The sequence below is a fragment of the Symphalangus syndactylus genome, chromosome 8 (genome assembly GCF_028878055.3).
Source record: "Symphalangus syndactylus isolate Jambi chromosome 8, NHGRI_mSymSyn1-v2.1_pri, whole genome shotgun sequence".
Lineage (NCBI taxonomy): Eukaryota > Metazoa > Chordata > Mammalia > Primates > Hylobatidae > Symphalangus > Symphalangus syndactylus.
Genome location: NC_072430.2, coordinates 68,808,350 through 68,830,481, shown reverse-complemented (window position 1 = coordinate 68,830,481; position 22,132 = coordinate 68,808,350). Strand labels below are relative to the sequence as shown.

At 32.4% G+C, this 22,132-nt stretch overlaps 1 long non-coding RNA gene across 5 annotated transcripts in view; it reads right to left on the bottom strand.

Annotated features, from left to right (window-relative positions):
* LOC129487949 (uncharacterized) overlaps nt 1–22,132 on the bottom strand; it is a 37,258-nt gene that overhangs the window by 9,820 nt on the left and 5,306 nt on the right. The window contains exons 3-6 of one of the 5 annotated variants that reach the window (XR_010122124.1): nt 19,680–19,758; nt 18,444–18,558; nt 16,075–16,204; nt 4,441–5,333 (exon numbers count right to left, since the gene is read on the bottom strand). This is a non-coding gene — a long non-coding RNA (uncharacterized lncRNA). Of the gene's footprint in view, nt 1–4,440; nt 5,334–16,074; nt 16,205–18,443; nt 18,559–19,679; nt 19,759–22,132 lie in introns of those variants that run through there. The other 4 variants (XR_008659527.2, XR_008659528.2, XR_008659525.2 and 1 more) reach the window with 4 other exon arrangements.

The following is a 22,132-nucleotide window of genomic DNA, read 5'->3' as shown; positions in this document are numbered from 1 at the left end:
ACCGGGCCCATTCTCCAACATAGGAGATTATATTTCATTACTTTACATTTCAACATGAGATTTGGAAGGGACAAATATCCAAACTATAGTAAGTAACAAACAGAAAATAATGGTATGGTGATATGCATAGTACAATAACATTACTCAGTTATAATTACATTACTGATATATGTAATGTGCTGATCAGCAACACAAACTAGTAAGAGTGTTATATATGGTCCCTGTCACAGGATTTAACACTGCTTTTGTAATACAGATGTAGCTATAGACAATACATGAATTAATGAACATGGTTGGGTTCTTAGGAAGATATTTTTGATCACTGGAATTTGTAGTTCGTATAATTTTCACAAATAACACATTATTATTAAATTATTTTTAACCATTTATGATATCTATAAACTATATTTGCTCATGAGCTATGGAACAACAGATGATGGGACAGTTTTAGCCACCAGGCCTTAGTTTGCCGAGCCCTACTTGTACTTAAAGTAGGTTCTTGTATATAACCCATAGTTGGGTTATTTCTCTATTTTTCAACTTGACAAACTCTATCTTAATTAATTTGTTTATACCAAGTATACGTAATGAAATCATTTAAATGTGTAAAGGAGGATCTAAATCTTGTCAATTGTTTTCTATTTTTTCTGCCCTTTTGTTTTATTCTTGCTATTTTACCACTTTTTCTGCTTCATTTTGAGCTAATTGTCCTCTAAAATTCCATTTTATCTCAGCAATTGTTTACATTATTTATAACAATTTTAAAAGATATTAATTTTCCTATAATTTGTAACACACGAATTTAGTCTGTTTTGTGATATATACGACTACATATATAGCAGAATGATTTCTGAGTAATATGTATGCAATTCTTCTCTCATCTTTTGTACTAGTTTGCCATATATTTTCTTTGATAAATTTTGTAAACTTGAAACACATTGCTACCATATTTTTCTTCAGTGAGAGAAAAATCTTATAACCTTTAAATATTTATATAATCTTTTATAACCATAGACAAAACTATGTCTTTTATATTTATCTCCTTTTTAGCCACTTATGAAGATCTTTATTTCCTTGAGTAGATTCACGTGTCTGTTTGATATCAATATTCTTCTGGCTAAAGAGTTTCCTCCAATATTTCTTATATTTTCCATTACTGTGTTGCAATTTTTCTTTTGCTTACACATTTTATACACACACCTTTTTCAACTCGTTTTTAATACATTCACAGTTATTTTAAATTTCTCTTCTCATAGTTCAAATATCTAGGATGTTATCTGAATCTGAATCTGTTGATTAATTTGTTTCTTGCCAGTGACTTTTGGGTAGAGATCTCATATAAGCCTTAATTCTCTTTTAGAAATACATATGCAATTCTGAGGAACTGCATCAACCCCACAAGAATGACACAAAGCAATTCATCAAGGATCCACCTCCTATGACCAAAACATCTCCTACCAGGCCCATCTTCTAACATAGGGGATTATATTTCATTACATTTCAACATGTGATTTGGAAGGGACATTCAAACTATATTAACAGAAAATAATGGTATGGTGATATGCATAGTACAAAAAATATCACTGAGTTATAACTACATTACTGATATATGTAATGTGCTGAGCAGCAATACAAAGTAATAAGAGTACCATATATTGTCTCTGGAATTCTCAGGAATTGCATATGAGTTCCTCAGGAAATGGCGTATATGTATTTGAAGGATTTTGTGCCAACCAGCAGTGCCCACTTTTGGGGTATATTTCCACTGCTATGTAATCAGTCCATGGGGCTACATTTATAGAAAGCAAACTAACCCGTCACATTTTCAGTGATCAAGCAAGAAAATAAAGAGGAAGGGATACAAGTGGAATAAGACATCCGACCAGAAAAAACCATTAGGAAGAAAAAGATAGTTATCATTATTAAAGTACCAAAAGATAGGTTGAAATATGAGAACTTCAATGTATCTTTAAAACCTGGACTAATATTTTTCCATGGCAGTGAACATCTCTCTGTAAAGAAATACACTTAAATGTGGCCCTTGAACTACTAAATTCAAACCATATTGTTTCTCCTGAATCAAACTAATTTTGCTTTTCAGTACCGTAATAAAAACAACAACCTTGACTTCAAATACAGCCCTTAAAGCAGCAGAGTTGTATAAATCTTATTCATGTAAACGATCTTCTAATATCACATCTGATTTAGAAAATGAGTTAATAATCACAACCCTATCTATTAAAATATACCTTACAATGTATATAAAATGTACCTTACAAATTTATGCTTCATAATAATTGTGATTTTTAAAAATATTCACGTGGAATAGTTCCAGATTATCCGTCTGCATTCCCAGTTTATTCAATGAAGGATAACAGTGCTGGAATTGTTGGGTAAGAATAATGATACGTGAATTTATGAGCAGTGGTTGGACTACACTTGGTATGAAATAATTACGGTGGATGCCCCTTCATACAAATATCTGGCTGCCAATGCATATAGCTAAAAATAAAACTTTGGAGTCAAGCTTTCTAGAAGTAAAGCACACAGAACATTATTTTTATGAATTACAGAATAGAATGAGTTGACAGGATCATCATTTGAAATGACTCCTTCCTACAGGTATCAAAAACTATGTCATCAGCTGAAAGGAATCATAAGTTGCCAGTTTCTAATAACAGAATTCTACTAAATACTGTAAGGATTTCATGAAGTTTATAGCTTTAAGTAGGAAAGAAAAGAGATTAATGCCTATAATTAAAACAAAAACCATCTTTAAAAAGATTTTTAGAAACAGCTTTGGCATTACTCTGTCATAATCGAGAATTTCTATTTTATATCTGGAAATGTAGGTAATGAAAAAAATAAAAAAAATCTGTCAAACTAGTTGTTTCTTATTTTGATCATCTCTACGAATAGACTTCAGTGCCCAGTAATTAGTTGATTATGTGGTTTGATATATGATAAAGCCTCACAGCAGGAAAATTAAGTCTCCAGGTGTGTTCACCAGGGTGCCACCTCAGAGTTTAGCTTCTGTTTTAGTGTTTGCGGTTTTAGAAAACTTTTGCTGATCTTTTCCCAATAATTTTGGATTAAATAATATGATTGTCTCCAAAAATACCGTTGAAATATATACCTGATTTATAGCTTATGAAACACTTTGTTTAAAGTCTACCCATTAGGGAAGAAAATGCATTATTTTTAAAAGCTCACTAACCACAGTACAAGTGAGAACACATACAGCAATTAAAATAGATGTTTAGTGCAGTGCACCTGTAAGTAGGAAAAAATTTTAAGCCTATTCTTACGCGTTTTTGGTATGCTAACAATGAGATTCACATTAAATTACCTAATTTTTATTCATGCATGCCTAGGTGGAAACAGGACTTGAATTAATTGTCCGTGTGTTTTCTATTGGCTCTAAAAGAAAAATTCCTTACAAATTGGTCCCCAAAGAGTCAAAACAACTATTATAACACCATAATTACAATTCACTGGAATATACCATATACAGGAGTATTTTTTTTTAGTACAAGAAATACTTCCTGGTTGAGTCTACTACTGGCCCCTTAGTCTTACTGCCTTATTAAATTTTACTCTGAATGAGTTCAGGACTTGAAAAGTTTTTATAATTTGTTTCTTTTTATTATTTTTTAAAAACGTGTGTTAACTTTAAAGTTAATACTTTATTTTAGAATATTCAAATGTAACATAAACATAGATTTTAGGAAAATATCTCCAGGATATCATCAAATCAATGTAATTAAAATAATCTTCTCTTGAGCTTTCTAAAACTACATGACTGTAAGTCACATTTACTTGAAGATGATTAGTTAAGTTGCCTGGCCAGAAATGTTGGTGACTTTAGTCACAATAAAGATATAACAAATTGTTACATAATATAATTTTAATGATCTAATTAAATATAAAACGATATTTAATGTGTGTGGTCATAGGATAAAATTATCTTTATAAAATTAATGATTAGCCACTTTTATTGTTTTAAAATGAGCAGATAAAGTTATATCTGTAAGAAAACAACCTTATTCTTAATACTAAGTTTAAGGAAAAAGACGATGTAAAAATTAATGTTATTTTTATATTCCATCGAAATTTCATTTTTTTTACAAACCTACTTAATGTCAAGCAGCTGACTGTGCATCACATCTTGGAAGTAAGTTACCATTTCTAACAGCTAATGCTCTGTGGGAGCAGAACCAGTATAATGGGAAGGGCAGTGTGAGTAACTGCTCAGAAGAACAACGATCTTTCCAACTATACTTTGAGTAACAATGAAAATGTGACTACTTATGGTAACCCTTTGCTGTATATCTAGGGAGATAATTTTACTTCTGGAAAAGAAGAACCATCCTTTCATGCTAATTATCCTAAAATACAGGTAGGTCACTTTATTGGGAAAAGAAAGAAATTAACACTGGCTGGCAATACAAAAATTAAATGCAATTTATTTGACCTGCTCACTATTAGCATTTACCGTGAAGCGAATTAAAGGTAGAATATGGGAATATTTCAACCTCCCCCTAGAAAAAAAACAAGTTTATTAGTTACACAGACCCTTTTACCTTATATTCCAGCAAAATTTTATGAAGAATAAATAGAGTCAAGAAAAGAACATTGGTCTTTGTAGTCACATGCCAATGAAGTGATTGTCTAATTTCTACCACAAATACTTTTTATTCTTACAATTTAGTGATGTATTATTGTCCAGAACTTAAGACATTTTATTCTAAAGATGGAGATAGCACAGTGAAAGACAACAACACAAATCCATGTTTCTGAAAAATCAGGTTGAGAACGGTGCATGTGGATTTGCGAATAGAAGAACCTGCATGGATAGATTGGTGTGATTCAAGCAAACTGCATCCTGAATGCATGGAGACATATACGGAAAACCTAAGGACCTGTGGCAGAGTCTGTTGGGTTCATAAACAAATAAGGGTAGCAACAACATATGAAAATCTAAGATCACAAGGTGTTATAACTGGCGGGACCTGCTACATCTAGTGCCACCTCTTTCTTCTTGATGTTTGTGTGTTAGTAATAGAATGGTCAACAAATATTCACAAGCTCACTCATATCTTCTAACATTTACGTGACTACTTGGAGGTCATAATGTGTTAAATTTTGACAAGGAGCTATGCACAGAAATAATGTTTATTACTTACTAGCCAAAGTAAAAATAATCTAGCACACACCTTTTCAGTTGTCTCTTCTAATATATAGTTCTAGTTGTTCCAGATTCTACAGGTATAAGAAGGTGAAGCTTATGTCAGTCTAGTGCTCTGTGGGCCTGTGTGGCACAGAGCCTCCATCTAAAATACATGAATAAGTAACAATCAATAAATTAATCTCTATTGTGTTAAGCCGCTGCAATTTGAAATTTTGTTTTTACTGAAGTGCAAACTTATCCTATACTTATCAAAATATAAATGAAGAAATAGTGACGAAGAGAAGCAAATTATAATTTTTTTGTTCAGTTAGTAAATCTTCAGGTAATTAATCAGAAAAAGTGATGCTTTTTAAGAACGACTTCATTATAAATTTCTCCACTGAGAATAATAATTTATTATGTTTTTAAGTATGCAAAGTTTATAAAATTAAATAAACATCTTTGCTATCCATAGATGATGAACCATAATGCATTCTAGATTTGCACTTTGGAGTATCATTAGTGTAGTACAACTGACTCTACTACATTCTCCTCTAAAGTGAATTACATTTTCTGTCATTTTTATTAAAATGTTGCTGGATTCTAATTTTTTGAGGATAAAAAGATGGAAAAGTAAATACTAAGGCTATAACATCTGTAGGAAATCAGAAATATTTATGTTATTAAGAAATACTTTGTAAAGCCATGAACTGTCTTTTAATTATTACTTTGCAAACATAAAACACTCTCTTTAGGAAAAAAGTGAGTATATTGAAGATACTCATAGAAACAACACTAGTTTCAAATGATTTCATAAATATTTGCTGTGGTTTTCTTGTATGCCCAGAATAAATGGCTTTTGAAAATAATAGTTGAAGTGAGGCTAAGAAGTTTAATCATTCTGAAAACCTACTTATTGTGTACATATCACATAGCAATAGAGATGATTTCTATTATAGCATAAACCAAAACACAATTAAAACAAATGATTTTCTTCTTGCAAGTTAGAAATTCTTGCTACCCCTTTATTTCTAGAGACTTCTTCCTGTATAGGGGGTGAATTTTGCAGGGCTAGTGTGTGAAAAAAATTACTGAGATTTCTGCAGCCAGCAATTCAGGCAATCTCATATCCTTGAAAAGACAGTGAAAATGAATTCTGTGATAAAACCTATTCCTGGGAATTGGAGGTGACAATTGTAGACTACACAAATGCTTGCAGCTTTCTCTGGGGCTTCAGGGTGGGAGCTAGTCTGTAGCCTTCAATGGGAGTTAACCTGCATTATCTAAATTTTGTAATACAAAGTAATAACTAGATAAACAGGATTCCAAATAAGAATGGGTATAATTTCTATGTAAATTGGATATCATGGCATGATATTCTTCTTGTTACTTGGCTTGTATAACTAAGGAATTGTGTATTCAGTAATAATGAAGGAATGATCAATAAAGACGTCCTCTGCTTTTTCTAAAATTTGCCTATAGATACAAATTGAATAGGCAATTCTCATTACATGCTAAATTTCATGAATACAGCAAAGCAATGTATATCCTTTTACACTCATAAGCAAGTATTTTGAAGGTTAGTTGCATTCAAGGCATAGTAAGAACTCATTTTAGAATATCCCTTAATGATTTCAAGATGTAACAAAAGTGAAATCAGCAAATAGCTTATACACTGTTTTTTTAAGATGCTAGTTATGCCTTATGATTGGCAAAATTCAAAACATTCCTAAGAATTTCTTCATGCCTCAAACAGCCTTTAGGTTTGGAAGAAATTAATTTATAATTTAAATTAAAAATAAGGTTTGATAATTTGCAAAATTGTGAAGGTTTTTTTCAGTTTACTTGATAATCAAAATTTAGGTGTGTTTCTCATTTTAAACCTTCTGTCTCCAGTGTTTGTTTTTATGAAAGAAACACTTCTTTTGTATTTTGCCAAATTTGGATTGGCATTTTAAGAATGACTCTATACTGAAACCACAATTGTGGCATTCCTTCACAAAGTGTTATTATTAGAAAGAAATAGGGAGAAACTTACTATAGTAATCACAGGACTGTATTAATATTGGACAAAAATCTCTTAATTTTTATACTGTTCGTATAGCTGTTGAAAAATACTTACCTTCCTATTTTGAAATATCCACAACTAATTTTCATAATTTATCAGTACATGATATCATTATGCTCGATGAGCCTGGCTAATTGATACGTGAAAAAAACATTTAATAAATTCAGGTCTCACGTGACTTGCCCGCTACTTGCCTTCATATTATGAAACCAGCCAATTCTCTCCTCATACCTATCTCTAGTTCAAGGGGAAATTCCACCATGGGTGGGGAAGAAGATTTTCAAAGGCAGGATATTATTCTAGCATATTTAGATCAAAATATTCCTCCATTAACTAAATTCAATGTGCTGCTCTCACTCTATTACTAATGTTTAGTAAATATTTTAAAATTTTATTCTTTAGTATCTGCTCCTCTGTATTTGTCACATCTTTTCTGGACTTTTGCCACTGACTTCTAATTACAATTTTTATCAACTAATGCCATCCGTCTAACAATTCTCCATATTACTAACAAAGAAACCACTCTAAAAAGTAAATTTGACTTAAAAACTTGTTAAAAACTATCATCAGAGTGAATAGGCAACCTACAGAATGGGAGAAAATTTTTGCAATCTATTCATCTGAAAAAGGGCCAGTATCCAGAATCTACAAGGAACTTAAACAAGTTTACAAGAAAAAAAATCCCATCAAAAAGTGGGCAAAGGATATGAGCACACTTTTCCAAAGAAGACATTAATGCAGCCGATAAACCTATGAAAAAAAGCCCATCGTCACTAGTTATTAGAGAAATGCAAATTGAAACCACAAGGAGATATCCTCTCACGCCAGTTAGAATGGTGATCATTAAAAAATCAGGAAACAATAGGTGCTGGAGAGGATGTGGAAAAATAGGAACGCTTTTACACTGTTGGTGGGAGTGTAAATTAGTTCAACCATTGTGGAAGATGGTGTGGCGATTCCTCAAGGTTCTAGAACTAGAAATACATTTGACCCAGCAATCCCATTACTGAGTATATACCCAAAGCATTATAAATCATTTTACTATAAAGACCCATGTGCACGTGTGTTTATTGCAGCACTATCCACAATAACAAAGACTTGAAACCAACTCAAATGCCCATCAATGTTAGACTGGATAAAGAAAATGAGGCCCATATACGTCATGGAATACTATGCAGCCATAAAAAAGGATGAGTTCACGTCATCCCATCACTTTGGGAGGCCGAGGCAGGCAGATCACAAGGTCATGAGATTGAGACCATCCTGGCCAACATGGTGAAACCCCATCTCTACTAAAAATAGAAAAGGTTAGCTGGCCTTGGTGGTGTGTGCTTGTAGTCCCTGCTACTTGGGAGTCTGAGGCAGGAGATCACTTGAACCTAGGAGGTGGAGGTTACGGTGAGCCGAGATCGTGCCACTGCACTCCAGCCTGGTGACAGAGCGAGACTCCGTCTCAAAAAAAGAAAGAAAGAAAGAGTTCATGTCCTTTGCAGGGACATGGATGAAGCTGGAAACCATCATTCTTAGCAAACTAACACAACAACAGAAAACCAAACAGCATTTTCTCACTCGTAAGTGAGAGCTGAACAATTAGAATACACGGACACAGGGAGGGGAACATCACACACCGGGGGTTGTCAGGGGATGGGGGGGCTATGGGAGGTATAGCATTAGGAGAAATACCTAATGTGGATGACGGGTTGATTGGTGCAGCAAACCACCATGGCATGTGTATACATACGTAACAAAACTGCACGTTCTGCACATGTACCCCAGAACTTAAAGTATAATATATAAATAAATAAAAAGTAAATTTAACTTAAAAATGTTAACACCTTTACATGGCTTTTGTTTACTTTAAATAATAAAACTGGATCTTGTTTCTTATTATGTACAAAAATCAACTCAAGATAGATTAAAGACTTATACGTGAGACCTGAAACTGTGAGTTGTAGAAGAAAACCCAGGTGAAACTCTTCTGGACATTGGTCTAAGCAATGAATTCATCACTAAGACCTCAAAAGAACAGGAAACAAAAACAAAATAGAAGAATGGAATTAATTAAATGAAAAAGCTTCTGTACAACAAAAGAAATAGTCAACAGAGTGAACAGATAACCTGCAAAATGGGAGAAAATACTTTCAAACTATGCATTTGAAGAGGGAATAGGGAATCTCGAACTTATACAGAACTTCCAACAACTCAACAACAACAATGAATTGAAATAAATAATTCCATTAAAAAGTGGACAAATGACATGAATGAGTATTTTTCATTTAAATGGCCAATAGGCATATAAAAATGGTTAATATCACTAATCATTAGAGAAATGCAAATTAAAACCACAGTGAGATATATCACCTTTACTAGTCAGAAAAGCTATTATGAAAAAGTCAGAAAAACAACAGACGGCAAGAATGCAGAGAATAGGGAACACTTATTCTTGGGAATGCAAGTTAGTACAACATCTATGAGATATAATATGGAGATTTCACAAAGAAGTAAAGATAGACCTACCATTCGATCCAGCAATTCAACTACTGGTTATCTACCCAAAGGAAAAGAAATAATTATATCAAAAAGACACTGTCATTTGTATGTTTATCACAGCACTATTCACAGTAGCAAAGATAACGTATCAGCCTAAGTGTTCACCAATGGATAAATGGATTTTAAAAATGTGGTAAATATACATAATGCAATTCTATGTAGCCATAAAAAAACATGTCTTTAGTTTAAAGAGAAGAATCAGTATGACTATCTTCTGGAGTTAGGCAGATGACAGAATAATCAGATTCGTTGCAACTAACTTGTTTAGTAAATTTCATAGATCTGTGATGTCAGTTGGATTGGTATGGGTAGGGTAATGTTACAGATCATGGCTCCTAAGTTCAAATATCCTATATGATGTTGATACTGGAGGCCTTTATCTTAAATGAAACAACTCAGGCACAGAAAGATGCCTGATGTTCTCACTGATACGTGGTAGATAAATAATGTGTACACATAAGCGTAGAGTGTGGAATTACAGGCAATGAAGACTCAAGAGGTTGAGGAGGTGGATGAGATAAATGATGAAAAATTACTTAATGTACACAACGTACATTATTCAGTTGATGCATAAACTAAAATCTCTGGCTTCACCACTACACTATGCATGTATCAAAATTATACATGTACCCCATACATTTACACAAATAAAACATAACCTCTAATATATACCCACATATTAAACTTGTTGAGAATATGATTTTAAAAAGTTTAGTGTCATAAAATAATCTGTACTCAATATGTATTATTACTGTTTAACTTTGAAAGGATTCTAATTTAATAATTTGCTATATTAGTGACACAAGTTTTGCTATGATAAGGACATGAAATGTAATTTCCCTCTCTGTGAGAATTTTATGTCACAGCTTATCAAACCATTTATGTGAGATATTGGCCTCAACTACTGGACTCCAAAACATATATAAACCCAAGACTTTGAGAGACACATTGAGAGCTTAGGCTCTGGCAGCACTACTCTCTGGCAGCCTTCAACTGACAGCTTAGGCTGTAGCAGGGCTACTGACAGCCTTCAATACATTCTCCCAAGCCTCATTCACCAACATCAGCACCACTCCTGTGTCTGATGACCTTGCCTCTGAACATGAACTTATGCTGTGCTGATCAAATTATCCCTCCTGAAAACTTCTGATAGAAAGATATGCCTCAAACTTCAATTAGACTTTACATCCACAGAGGCCTACTTCCATTTTAATTGATCAACTGGATTTGCATAATTGAACTCTAAACAAAATTGGAACTCACTCATCATGTGGTTAATGTACTCTGTCACAGTGCATTCCTGTAAGATTGGTTCTCCATATTCTTTTTCTCTTTGAGTACTGTTAGAAAAAAAAAAAAAGGACATAGAAAATCTCTATGTATGGCAATAAACCACATAATTCATGAAATCACAATCAGGCCATCTTCTCATTTTAACCATACCAAATGATACGTATGGATTATTTTTTACAGAAAATGTGAAATTATATATATATAGGGTCGCACCCTGTCACCCAGGCTGGAGTGAAATGGCATAATTAAAGCTACTGCAGCCTTTTCCTGGGCTCAAGTGATTCTCCTGCCTCAACCTCCCGAAATCTCGGGATTACAGACATGAGCCACTGTTCCTGGTTTGAAACTATATTAAAACAGATAGTTTTTTAGAAAAGATTTTACAAACTGATTTTCAACATCAAATTATCAGCAAATTATCAGAAATAGTTAAAAGTGAGAGTTTTCACAATGCTTGGATGACGGGAATTTTTACACAATACGGTTGGAGTTCTCATAGGCTGAAATGGAATGGGAAATGAGTTTATTTAAAGATATATAGCTTTTTAATTTTTAATTTTGCTTTACAAAATACTCAGAAATGCACTGTTTCTTGACAATTTTGTAGCAGAATGAACACTATCACTTTCACCAGTGTTCAACACAATACAAAATAACGGTAGTGAGAGACCACCATTCAGAATATAGATGGACCTGAAACTTTCAAACTAAAAAAAAAAAAAATTCAGTACAGCAAGATGGCAGAATTTTTAATTCTGCTTTACAAAATCCTCATAGATGCAGGTAAATAATAAATTTATTTAGTTATCTTATTTTTGAAAGAAAGCGTTGTGTATTTTGTTTTCACTCTACCTCCATTCCCAATGTCCTGAATCAGAAAACTCCCTATGTATAGTTATGTCTATGCCGCATATATTTACAACGTTTTTAGTTATATTTAGAAATGCATAGTAACATTTTCTAAGAATCATCACCCCAAAAACAATGACAAATTAGATCATGACCTGATGGTACAGGTAATCACAAGGAAATACAGCAATTACCATAAAGTGTTAGAATTATCTAAGTATAGCATAAAATTGGTAATTTTACAAAAAATAAAAACAGGAACATAGAAAATTACAGGCTTATGAAAATAAGAAACTTTTATTTTTAATATTAAATATTTGTTTCAGACGGTGTTTTATATTCGTTACTGAATATCTGTAATAGAGTTACTGATCCATACTTGCGTTAGCTGACTCAACAATAGAAATAGGTCAGCAAAGTTACATAAGGAAGGGCAACATGTCCTGATAAATATTTTTTAATAACTTAGATTTGGAAGGAATTATATTTAGTGGTATCTATACTTTTTTCTCAATCTCTAAAATACCCCCATTAAAGCATAACTCATTTAAAGGTATCTTCTTAGAAGAATGGAAGAAAAATAAATACAGTTGTAGCTTTCATTGGAGAATTGAGCCAACTCAAGCAATTTTCTATAGAGAGATGTTTGTGTGCAGTTTATTTCTTACCTTAACCTCTGGGGAGTAGCTGTAGAAAAGTTTACTCTGAAATTATTCTCTAAGGATAAATTTCCTTTTTATCTTCTACTTGGATTGAAATGTTGTCAGGTAAAAGGCCACCTTACTTTACTGGCTTATACTAACACCTTTGAATGGGTGCTTTTGGAGATAAGTGTAAGATAGAATTTTAGGAGCCAAAGGGTAGTTTCTTTTATTTCATTTTGTCTGTGAATAAATATTCTAGTGTTAAAATCATAGAAAAGAAAAGCGAAACACTTAACAACCAGAAAAGCCCACAAACTTCTTTTGGCATACTTTCTGCAAACCTTTTTAAAGTTTTCTCATCATTACAAGGTTTAAAAGCTTTGTGTTTACTTTATCCAATACTTAATATTTTTGAGAACTTTTGTTATACAGCACAAAATGATGCTTAATCTCAGAGAATCATTGTAATCACTTACAAAAGGAAATTTTCCTTTCCAATAGAAAAGAACACCTAGAAAGTTAAAATCATGAGGCCTAATTCTCATAGTCTGTGTTCATACTAAAAATTAAAATTAAGTAATTCATAGTGGGTTTCTTTCCTCTATGAGCTTTTGATACGATTTTGAGTTATATTTCAATTCTCTACAAATTGGACCAAACATATTACGTCTTTTATGGGAAACAGCCTGTTACTCTCACTTCACTAATCTCATGTATAAATTCCCTTATTGTCAAAAGGAAGGAGTTATTTTTGTAAATATTATGCATTGTAAGAAAAAGAATAAGCACTTATTATAAGCAACTCATGACAATAAATTTGAGAACTTTTATAGAATGAACAAAGTCTTCCAAACATGCTACTTACGAAAGTTATTAAAGAATAAAGAAAGCTTTTCGGTGATTATATGTATACATTTCACATAGTTAAATTCCTAAATAAAACTTTTATAGAAAGAACAACTCAGACACTAAGTAAATACAAGCCTGCACACTGCACATATTCTTTCAGGAAACAAAAAAATAAAACAGAGGAGAGTCTTCCTAAAAATTTTTTGAGATGAGTTTTACCAGGAATGGAAAATCTGACAAGAACATTGCACGTTTTAGCGTGTAATGTGGTAAAAAAATGAAATTATACCTCAATCTCATTCATGGATATTGATTAAAATCTAAACAAAATATTAAGTCAAATTCAACAATAGACTTAAAGGATAGGGCATAACAAATGAGCTTTTTCCATGTGTGCAGGGTTTCTTAAACAGTTGAAAATCAATACAATGTATTACCTGAACACAGAATCATATGATATTGATAAATGCAAGAAAGGAAGCATTTGAAAGAAGGAATACCTATTCATAAGAAAAATAATTTCAGGAAATTAGTCTTAATCTGTTATAAGAAACTCTTGTAATATGATATAGACTGTCAAGCATAAATACACGTGGGGACACACACACACACGCAAAACCCTACAGCACATATCATACTACATAATTACCCGAAATCTGGAACAAAATTAGCTTGTATTTTTGAATACAGTCACCTGGTTTATACAAATAATGAGAATGAACAAAATATAATTAAATTCAACAATAATGATAAATCCAGCAAATATATAATTGAACTAAAGAAGCCAAACACAAACGAATATGCACTGTATAATTGAATTATATAAAATATCTATTCCTCAAAATAGATAACAGATCTCTGCTATCTCCAAGACTATTCAACATTGTAATGAGCAAAACATGAGGCAAATTGATGGTGTAAGAATGACTCTCAATACTCAAAAATGACACAATTGTAAACTTAGACAATTCAGAAGTAATGTACAACCTATCAAAATTAATAAACTAAGTTAGCAAGGTCACTGGATACAAAGTCACTATTAAAAAATGAATTATATTTATAAACACTAGCAACAAATAGAATATAAAATTTACAAAAAGATCTTTACCAGTAGCATTAATAATCATTGAATACCTTGAAATAAAAGCAAAAATGGGCAAGACTGCTACACTAATTGCAAGGAATTGAAAATTATTAAATATGATATAAATAAGTGGAGGATTTTTTATGTTCATTTTCATTTTTTGGAATATTATAAAGATCTTCATTGCCTCCTAAATTATTATACAAGTTCAATGCAATCCACATCAAAATCAAAACATGTTTTAAAATTTTTATTTTATTTTAAATTTTACTTTAAAAAGTTGACTCTAAAATTCATTGGGCAACAAAAGGCCAAAAATAGTCATGGTAATCTTAAAAAAAACAATGAATGAAGATGGAGGATTTCAACTCCAAGTTATCAACACCTACTCCCAGATTTTAACAATTTTGAAAGCATATGTTGGAACAAGTATAAAGAAATATACCAATGATAAAGAATTGTGAATACAGTCGCCTGGTTTATACAAATAATGAGAATGAACAAAATATAACTGATTCAACAATAATGATAAATCCAGCAAATATATCATTGAAGTAAAGAAGCCAAACACAAAAGAATATGCACTGTATAACTGAACTATATAAAATATCTATTCCTCAAAATTGTTTGTCAATATTACAAAAACTCATCAATGTTCTTAGAATTAAGGATAGTGGCCATCCTTGAAAGGTGGTGTGTGAAAAAGAATAATATTATAAAAACTTCCAGGGTAAACATTATTTTCTATTTACTGATCTGATCTTGATTACACATATACTTCATTTTGGTAAAATTCACTGAATTGTACACTTTTTGATGTGCAGGCTTTTCCATATTAAACTTCAAGAAAAGTTTTCAGAAAGTCATGGATTTTAAACAGGGCAGGTACTATGATTTTTTGAGATAAGAGCTAGGGGTGACTCAAATAAACTAATGGAAATACTTTTTATGCACTTACGGAAAGTAAATTAATGTGATTCTGAACATAAAATGTTTTCTGAGTATGGTTTATCCATATTATGGCAGCCAATTCAGAAATGAAAAGGAATGAACTATTGCTATTAACAATAATTTCAATGAATTTCAGAGGAATTATTTTAAATGGGGAAAAACGAAACTACTACAAAATATTACACATTGGATTATTCTATGTACATAACATTTCTGAAATGATACAGTTTTCCAAATGCAAGAGATCCCTGGTTGCCAGGCGTTAAGGAGGAGTAGATGTGGCTGTGATGATAAAAGGGGAATACAAAGGAAGGCCCCTTATAGTGATGGAACGTTTAGAATCTTGACTTTCGGTAGTGGGTACAGAAACCTACACATTTGATAACATTGTGTAACAGCATATTTGTGCACATAAATAAGTACAAGTAAAACTGTGGAAATCTCAATAAGCGAAATATCTTAATGTCAATATCCTTGTATCATATCGCTTTATCATTTTGCAAGATAATGCCACTGGAGGAAACTAGGTATAGTGCTCACGAGATCTCTCTGTATTATTTCTTATAACTAGATGTGACTCCATAATTATTTCAAAATGAAAATTAAAAAAACTCACATTTTCTTTGTGATGAGTGAACTTTTATGTGACAGGGCATGGCTCCATGATGAGTGAACTCCTGAGTGATAGGGCATGGCTCCATGTGACAGGGCATGGCTTCAACTCTTGTGTGACAGAGCATGGCTGCCTTTAAAATAGTAAGATTTACGGAATTAATGAAGCAGTTGTGACTTATAGAGAGTGAAACAACAAGTTTTAAAAGTTATATTTGTGTATATTAACATATAATTTTAAAACATTACCCACGTATTTTTGCGTGAAAATAGAACAAACAAAAGTAAAGCAATATTCAAATATGCAGTTGAATATAAATTTCTTGAACGTAACAATAAATTATCTCGAGGAGCAAAAAGTAAAAACGATGATAATAAAGAAACTAGTATTTCCAGAAACTTGCCACTAAAGAAACTAGCATTTTCTATAATCCATTAAAAAATGATTTTTTGTTTCTTTGTTTTTTGAAGAAATAGCATGAGGCCTGCTGGAAAGTTAAGCTCCTCTTACACAACCTCATCTCAAGGTAGCCAATGACAGTTTCTGAGAAACCCAAGCCTAACCAGTTTAAAGAGTAAAGAAACCAGACTAAAACCTTTGCAAAGAGAAAACTGATCACTTAATTCATACCTTTCTCCTGCCACATCACATGCTATATATAAGGCAGTTAAATGAAGCCTACAAAGATTTGTGGGAATATAACGTGACAGGTATGCCAAGGACCACTAAGTGAATGTCCATACATTTACTTTGAGTCACCTCAAATCAAAGAACTGTTTTGATATGATAGAATAAATACAATATGTCCCCATCTATTTTCCTCAATAAAACCACCAACAAAAATCTACATAAACAATTACTGGAGCCAATGAAATATGAAAATCAATGTTTCGAGAGGCCAGTAATAAATCAAAACTATCAAACATATAACTTAATCTTAAAGATTTACTATAAATTAAAAGAGCTGCAACTATACTTTTAACATCTTGAAAGAAGAGGATTATTATGCAATAGAACTTACAAATAAGCAAGTTTGTGCTTGGAAGATAGTGCTAATTGGGAAACCTTGAACATTGGAAAATTAATATTTTTCAGAAAAGCTGATAATAAAATATGCGTTGAAATCTATTTTGAAAAATATTTAATTTAATTATGAGTGAATTTAGAACTTTTATGTCAATCAAGCGTCTACAGAGGAAAACTGACTTCCATGTAACCAAAGACATTCAACAAATAATTATGCACACATTTGAAAATTGCAACTGTAATAATGGGTAAAATGAATATGAATTATAATAAGAAAAATAATGATACATTTAAACCCGTGCTTTACATATTTCAAAGCTCTTGACTGTCCCAATAACTGAATTATGAAATTGAACAGAATAACTCGATTCCATTCCTTTCAGCCACATCAATTTATTCCCATCTCTAACTCTTATGTCTCATATAAGACCTTACGTCCATTTAGTTTCTCAAGCTAAAATCCAAGTTCCCCTTAATTTCTCCTTTCAGTCACGCCCTCCTGTATCAAATCCATCAGTAAGTACAATGAGCTCTGCCTCCAACAAATACTTCAAATCTGTCACTACCTCATTTTTCCCTGGCCCCCAATTCTACCACAAGTCAACATTATATCTGGCCTGGAATACTGCATTTGCCACATCAATAATTATTATTTATAGAGCATAAGTCAGAGTCATTTTTTTTACAATGTCAATTTGATCTTGCCTTTCTGTGCTTAAATCCTTCAATATCTTCCTGCTGAACTTTCAATAACATCTAAACTCTATATACACAGCCTTCCACATCTTACAGAATGGAGTCCCTGCTTAAACCCCTATCCTCACCTTATACAAATATTGAAGTCTGTTCAGCCACACTGCCCTTATTCCTATTTCTCACCATGATAAGTACTTTAACTATTACTCTGCATTTGCTACTTCCTCGCCTGGAAGGCTGTTCCCAAGGTGTTTCAATTGGCAGGCATCTTCTCATTTTTCAGGTATCTCCACAAATACCAACTCCACAGAAATGTTCTCCCAAGTATTCCATCTGAGGTACTACTTCATTGCAATCTATCATGTACTTCTATTTTTTTCCACAACATATTCAAAAACTGTTACTATTTTGTTTTATAAATTTATTTGTTCATTTCTCATCTCTTCCCTAAGAGCTTGGTTGGATCTGGCATTACTTATCTTTGCTTTAATGTCACCTAGGCCTAACATACTATCTTTCATATAGAAAGTAATAAATATGTATAAAATGATATTTCATGTTGGAATTATATACAAGGTGGGTTCAGTATTCCACAGAGTATAATTCTAATGTCAGACTAGAAAGTAAAATTCCACAGGGTCGATGTTAACCTCAAGTATAATTTCAATTATTGATAACCACAGTGTAGGCATTTTGTGTTGAGGATAATGCTCTCTGTAGACTATATTCGTGGTTCCTCCAGCTCTTCATTTAGACATGTTTTCTCTATGGCAGTCAATTAAATATTTGATCAATTCTTTATAATCTTTTATGATTTTCTCCTGCTGACATTAAAAATGTTAGGTTTGATTATAAGCCATTTTCCACAGCTGACCTATTCTAATTGCTCTTTCTCGTCCTCCTCCTCTTTCTCTTTTTCTCCCTCTCCCTCTCTTTTCCACTCCTCCTCTCCTTTCTTTTTATGTTTTAATTAAGAGAGAAGGTGATTATTTTTTCTCAAACACCTATGAGTATTGAACACATTATAATCATCTTATTTATAATACGCCAAGTTAAAAGGAAAAACATGAAGAATTTCCCAAAACACAAAACACTCTTCCTCATTTTCTGGCAATATAGCAATATAAAGCATACACTTAAAACAAGATCAAATAATTTAAATATTGCACACTAAAAATTCTGACTGCAGTAATGAAGGCACTGTGGTATTGGTGAAATATTAATCTATGGAACACAATAGACACCCCAGAAATTGACACAAATGAAGTGAGCTGATCGTTGATAAGGGAACAAAAAAAATAGAATAGAAATAAGATAGTCATTTCCATCAATGCTGCCGGAACAAGTGGAAATGCACATACAAAAATGTAAATCTAGACACGTAACTTGGACCCTTCACAAAAATATATACAAAAATGTATACAAAATGAATTATAGACCTCAGTGTAGAACACAAAACTATAAAACTCCTAGGATTTCACATGAGAGAAAAAAATGTATAATCTTATACTTATGATGACTTTTTAGATATGTCACCAAAGGCATGATGCATTAAAGAGCAAATTGCTAAGCAAAACTTAAAACATAAAATTTTAAAAAATTCCACCCTGCTAAACACACTTATCAAGAGAATGAAAAGACAAGCCATAGATTGGAAGAAATTATTTGCAGAAGATATCTTATAAGGAACTGTTATCTGAAATATACAAAAAAACACTTAAAACTCAAAAATAAGAAAACCACCATGCCTATTAAAAAATGAGCCAAAGATCCTAAGACACTTTACCAAAGAAAACAGAAATATGGCAATCATATAAAAATATATTTGGCATCATACATCATCAAGTCAATGCAAATTAAAATAACAATGACATATAACTACTCACCTATTAGAATGGCCAAAATCCAGAAGGCTGTAATCACATGCTGGCAAGTACATAGAACAATAGAAACTCTCATTCATAGCTGGTGAGAATACAAAATAGTACAGACACTTTGGAAAATAGTTTGTCATTTTCTTACAAAACTAAGTTGTTACCATACTATCAATCACACCCCTTGGTATATACTTAGCAAAAGAGGTTAAAAACCCATGTTTACAAGAAACATGTACATGTATATTTATATCAGCTTTACTCACAATTGCCAAAGCTTGAAAAGAACCAAATGACTTTCAACAGCTAAATGGTTGAATTGTGCTACTTCCAAAATTGGATTATTATCCAATGCAAAAAAATAGCTATCAAGCCATGAAAAGACATGAAGGAATCTTAAATTAACATTACTAAGTGAAGCCGCCAATAGGAAAATGCTACACACTGTACGGTTTCAACTATATGACATTTAGGAAAAGACAAAAAAAAACTGTCTAGACACTCAAAAGATGTGTGGTTGCCAGGGGTTAGGGAGGAGCGAAAAATTAGTAAGTAGAGCACAGAGGGTTTTTAGAGCAGTGAAAAGTCTGTATGATGCTATAATGATGGATATATACCATCATATAGTTGTCCAAACCAATAGAATGTTCAACACCAAGAACGAAACCTAACAAACTATGGACTTTGGGTGTAGGTTCATCAATCATGATAGATTTATCACTGTTGTAGGGGATGTTAATAATGGGAAGGACATCCCTGTGTGGGGGCAGGGAGTAAATGGGATACTGCTGTATCTTCCTCGCAATTTTGCTATGAACCTGAGTGCTCCAAAAAAATAACAAATCTTAAAAAAAATCTGAGTAACTCTGGAGTCACAGAGGAGCAACTGATTGAAGCAATGGAATGATTGAAGCAATGGATTGAAGTAATGGTCTCACGGATATGGGAGAGGTGAAGTTAAGGGGTGAGACGACTAAAATCACTTCTGTTCTGGACAGATTTGATTTGAAATTCCTTTAAGGAAATAACACAAGTTAAATATTTCAAATATAGTTCTACATATATAGGATCTAGGAGAGAAATTTGGCTAGAGATTAAAATGTTGCCTTAACTTTAGGGATGGTATATAAAACATGGACATGGATGCGATCACTCAGGGACTGAGTTAAGAGAAAATTGAACATTGACACTGCACCATAGGCAATTCATAATTCAATATTGTGTTGTCTGGGAAAAGTAGAAACAACTAGTGAAAGAAAATGAGAAACAGGAGACTGATATTTTGATGCAATTTCTAGTTCAAGGCTGTATTTCTTCTGGAGCTTTCCTTGCTGTGCCTGGTGAAAATGAGTAACTTTCTATTTTTTTCCACTACCCTCTCTCCTTGTGGGTCTGTATATTGTTTGCGTGTGATGAATAACAAGGTAAACATTAGTGTTTCAATGTCAAATAAGCTTTATAACCAATCTACAGCGCTTATTTCTTAAATTTTATATATTTCTCCTTCAGCGTGAACACTTTTACCAGTTTCTAATGATCTGAATGGATCATTATTTTGTGTTCAGTTTTCCTCTTGCTAGATATTAGATTAAGTGTACATTGTTGGATAATTTTGATGTAGTTTGTCGCTCCTATTTTCACATAATAAATGGACATAAACATAAGTGCTAATTTTACTGTTTTCTTTTCCATTGTTTATGCCACAGGCCAATGTCCTTCAAAGTACACCTTTACTTTTCCTTTCATGTAGCACGAAGGAAATGTCAAACTATATATTCTTGCCACTTATGTGTGTAAGTTGGTTACATTTTCTAGAAAAGACAACTTAAGCACACAACTAGTTTGAAATTGTTTATACATAATATATGCTATTGGGTCTCTGGGAGCAAGAAACTATATTCATATCCTATGTATTAATACATTGTAAACACTTCTTAATATTGATCACTTGGGCATACATTATAACAGATAAAATATTCAAAATCTCCTAACATGAGTATTCATACATTATGCCTCACTCACACAAATGCCAACATTCTTAAATTCTAAATATTTCTCAAAGGACATCATACAATTCATTTTTGGTAAAATTAACAAAAAATTTATTTCTCAAGGAAAAAATTATCCTGTGATGGTTTCTTTAGAGCAGTTTGTATCTTGCTCCAAAGAAAATCTGGATCACATAATAGTTTACTACAAGTACAATAGTTATATTTAAGATCAAATTTTATTTTTCACCAAGAAGTTTTGTTTATATACATAATTGTATTTTTATGGTAGTTTTTGTAACTGCGGATCTCTCTTCTATGTATTTGATATCATATTTTTATATGCTGGGTGAGGTGGCTAACACCAGTAATTTTACCATTTTAGGAGGCTGAAGTGAGAGGATTGCTCAAGGCCAAGAGTTCAAGGCTAGCCTTGGCAATACAGCAAGACCCTGTCTCTACCAAATTAGCTGGGCA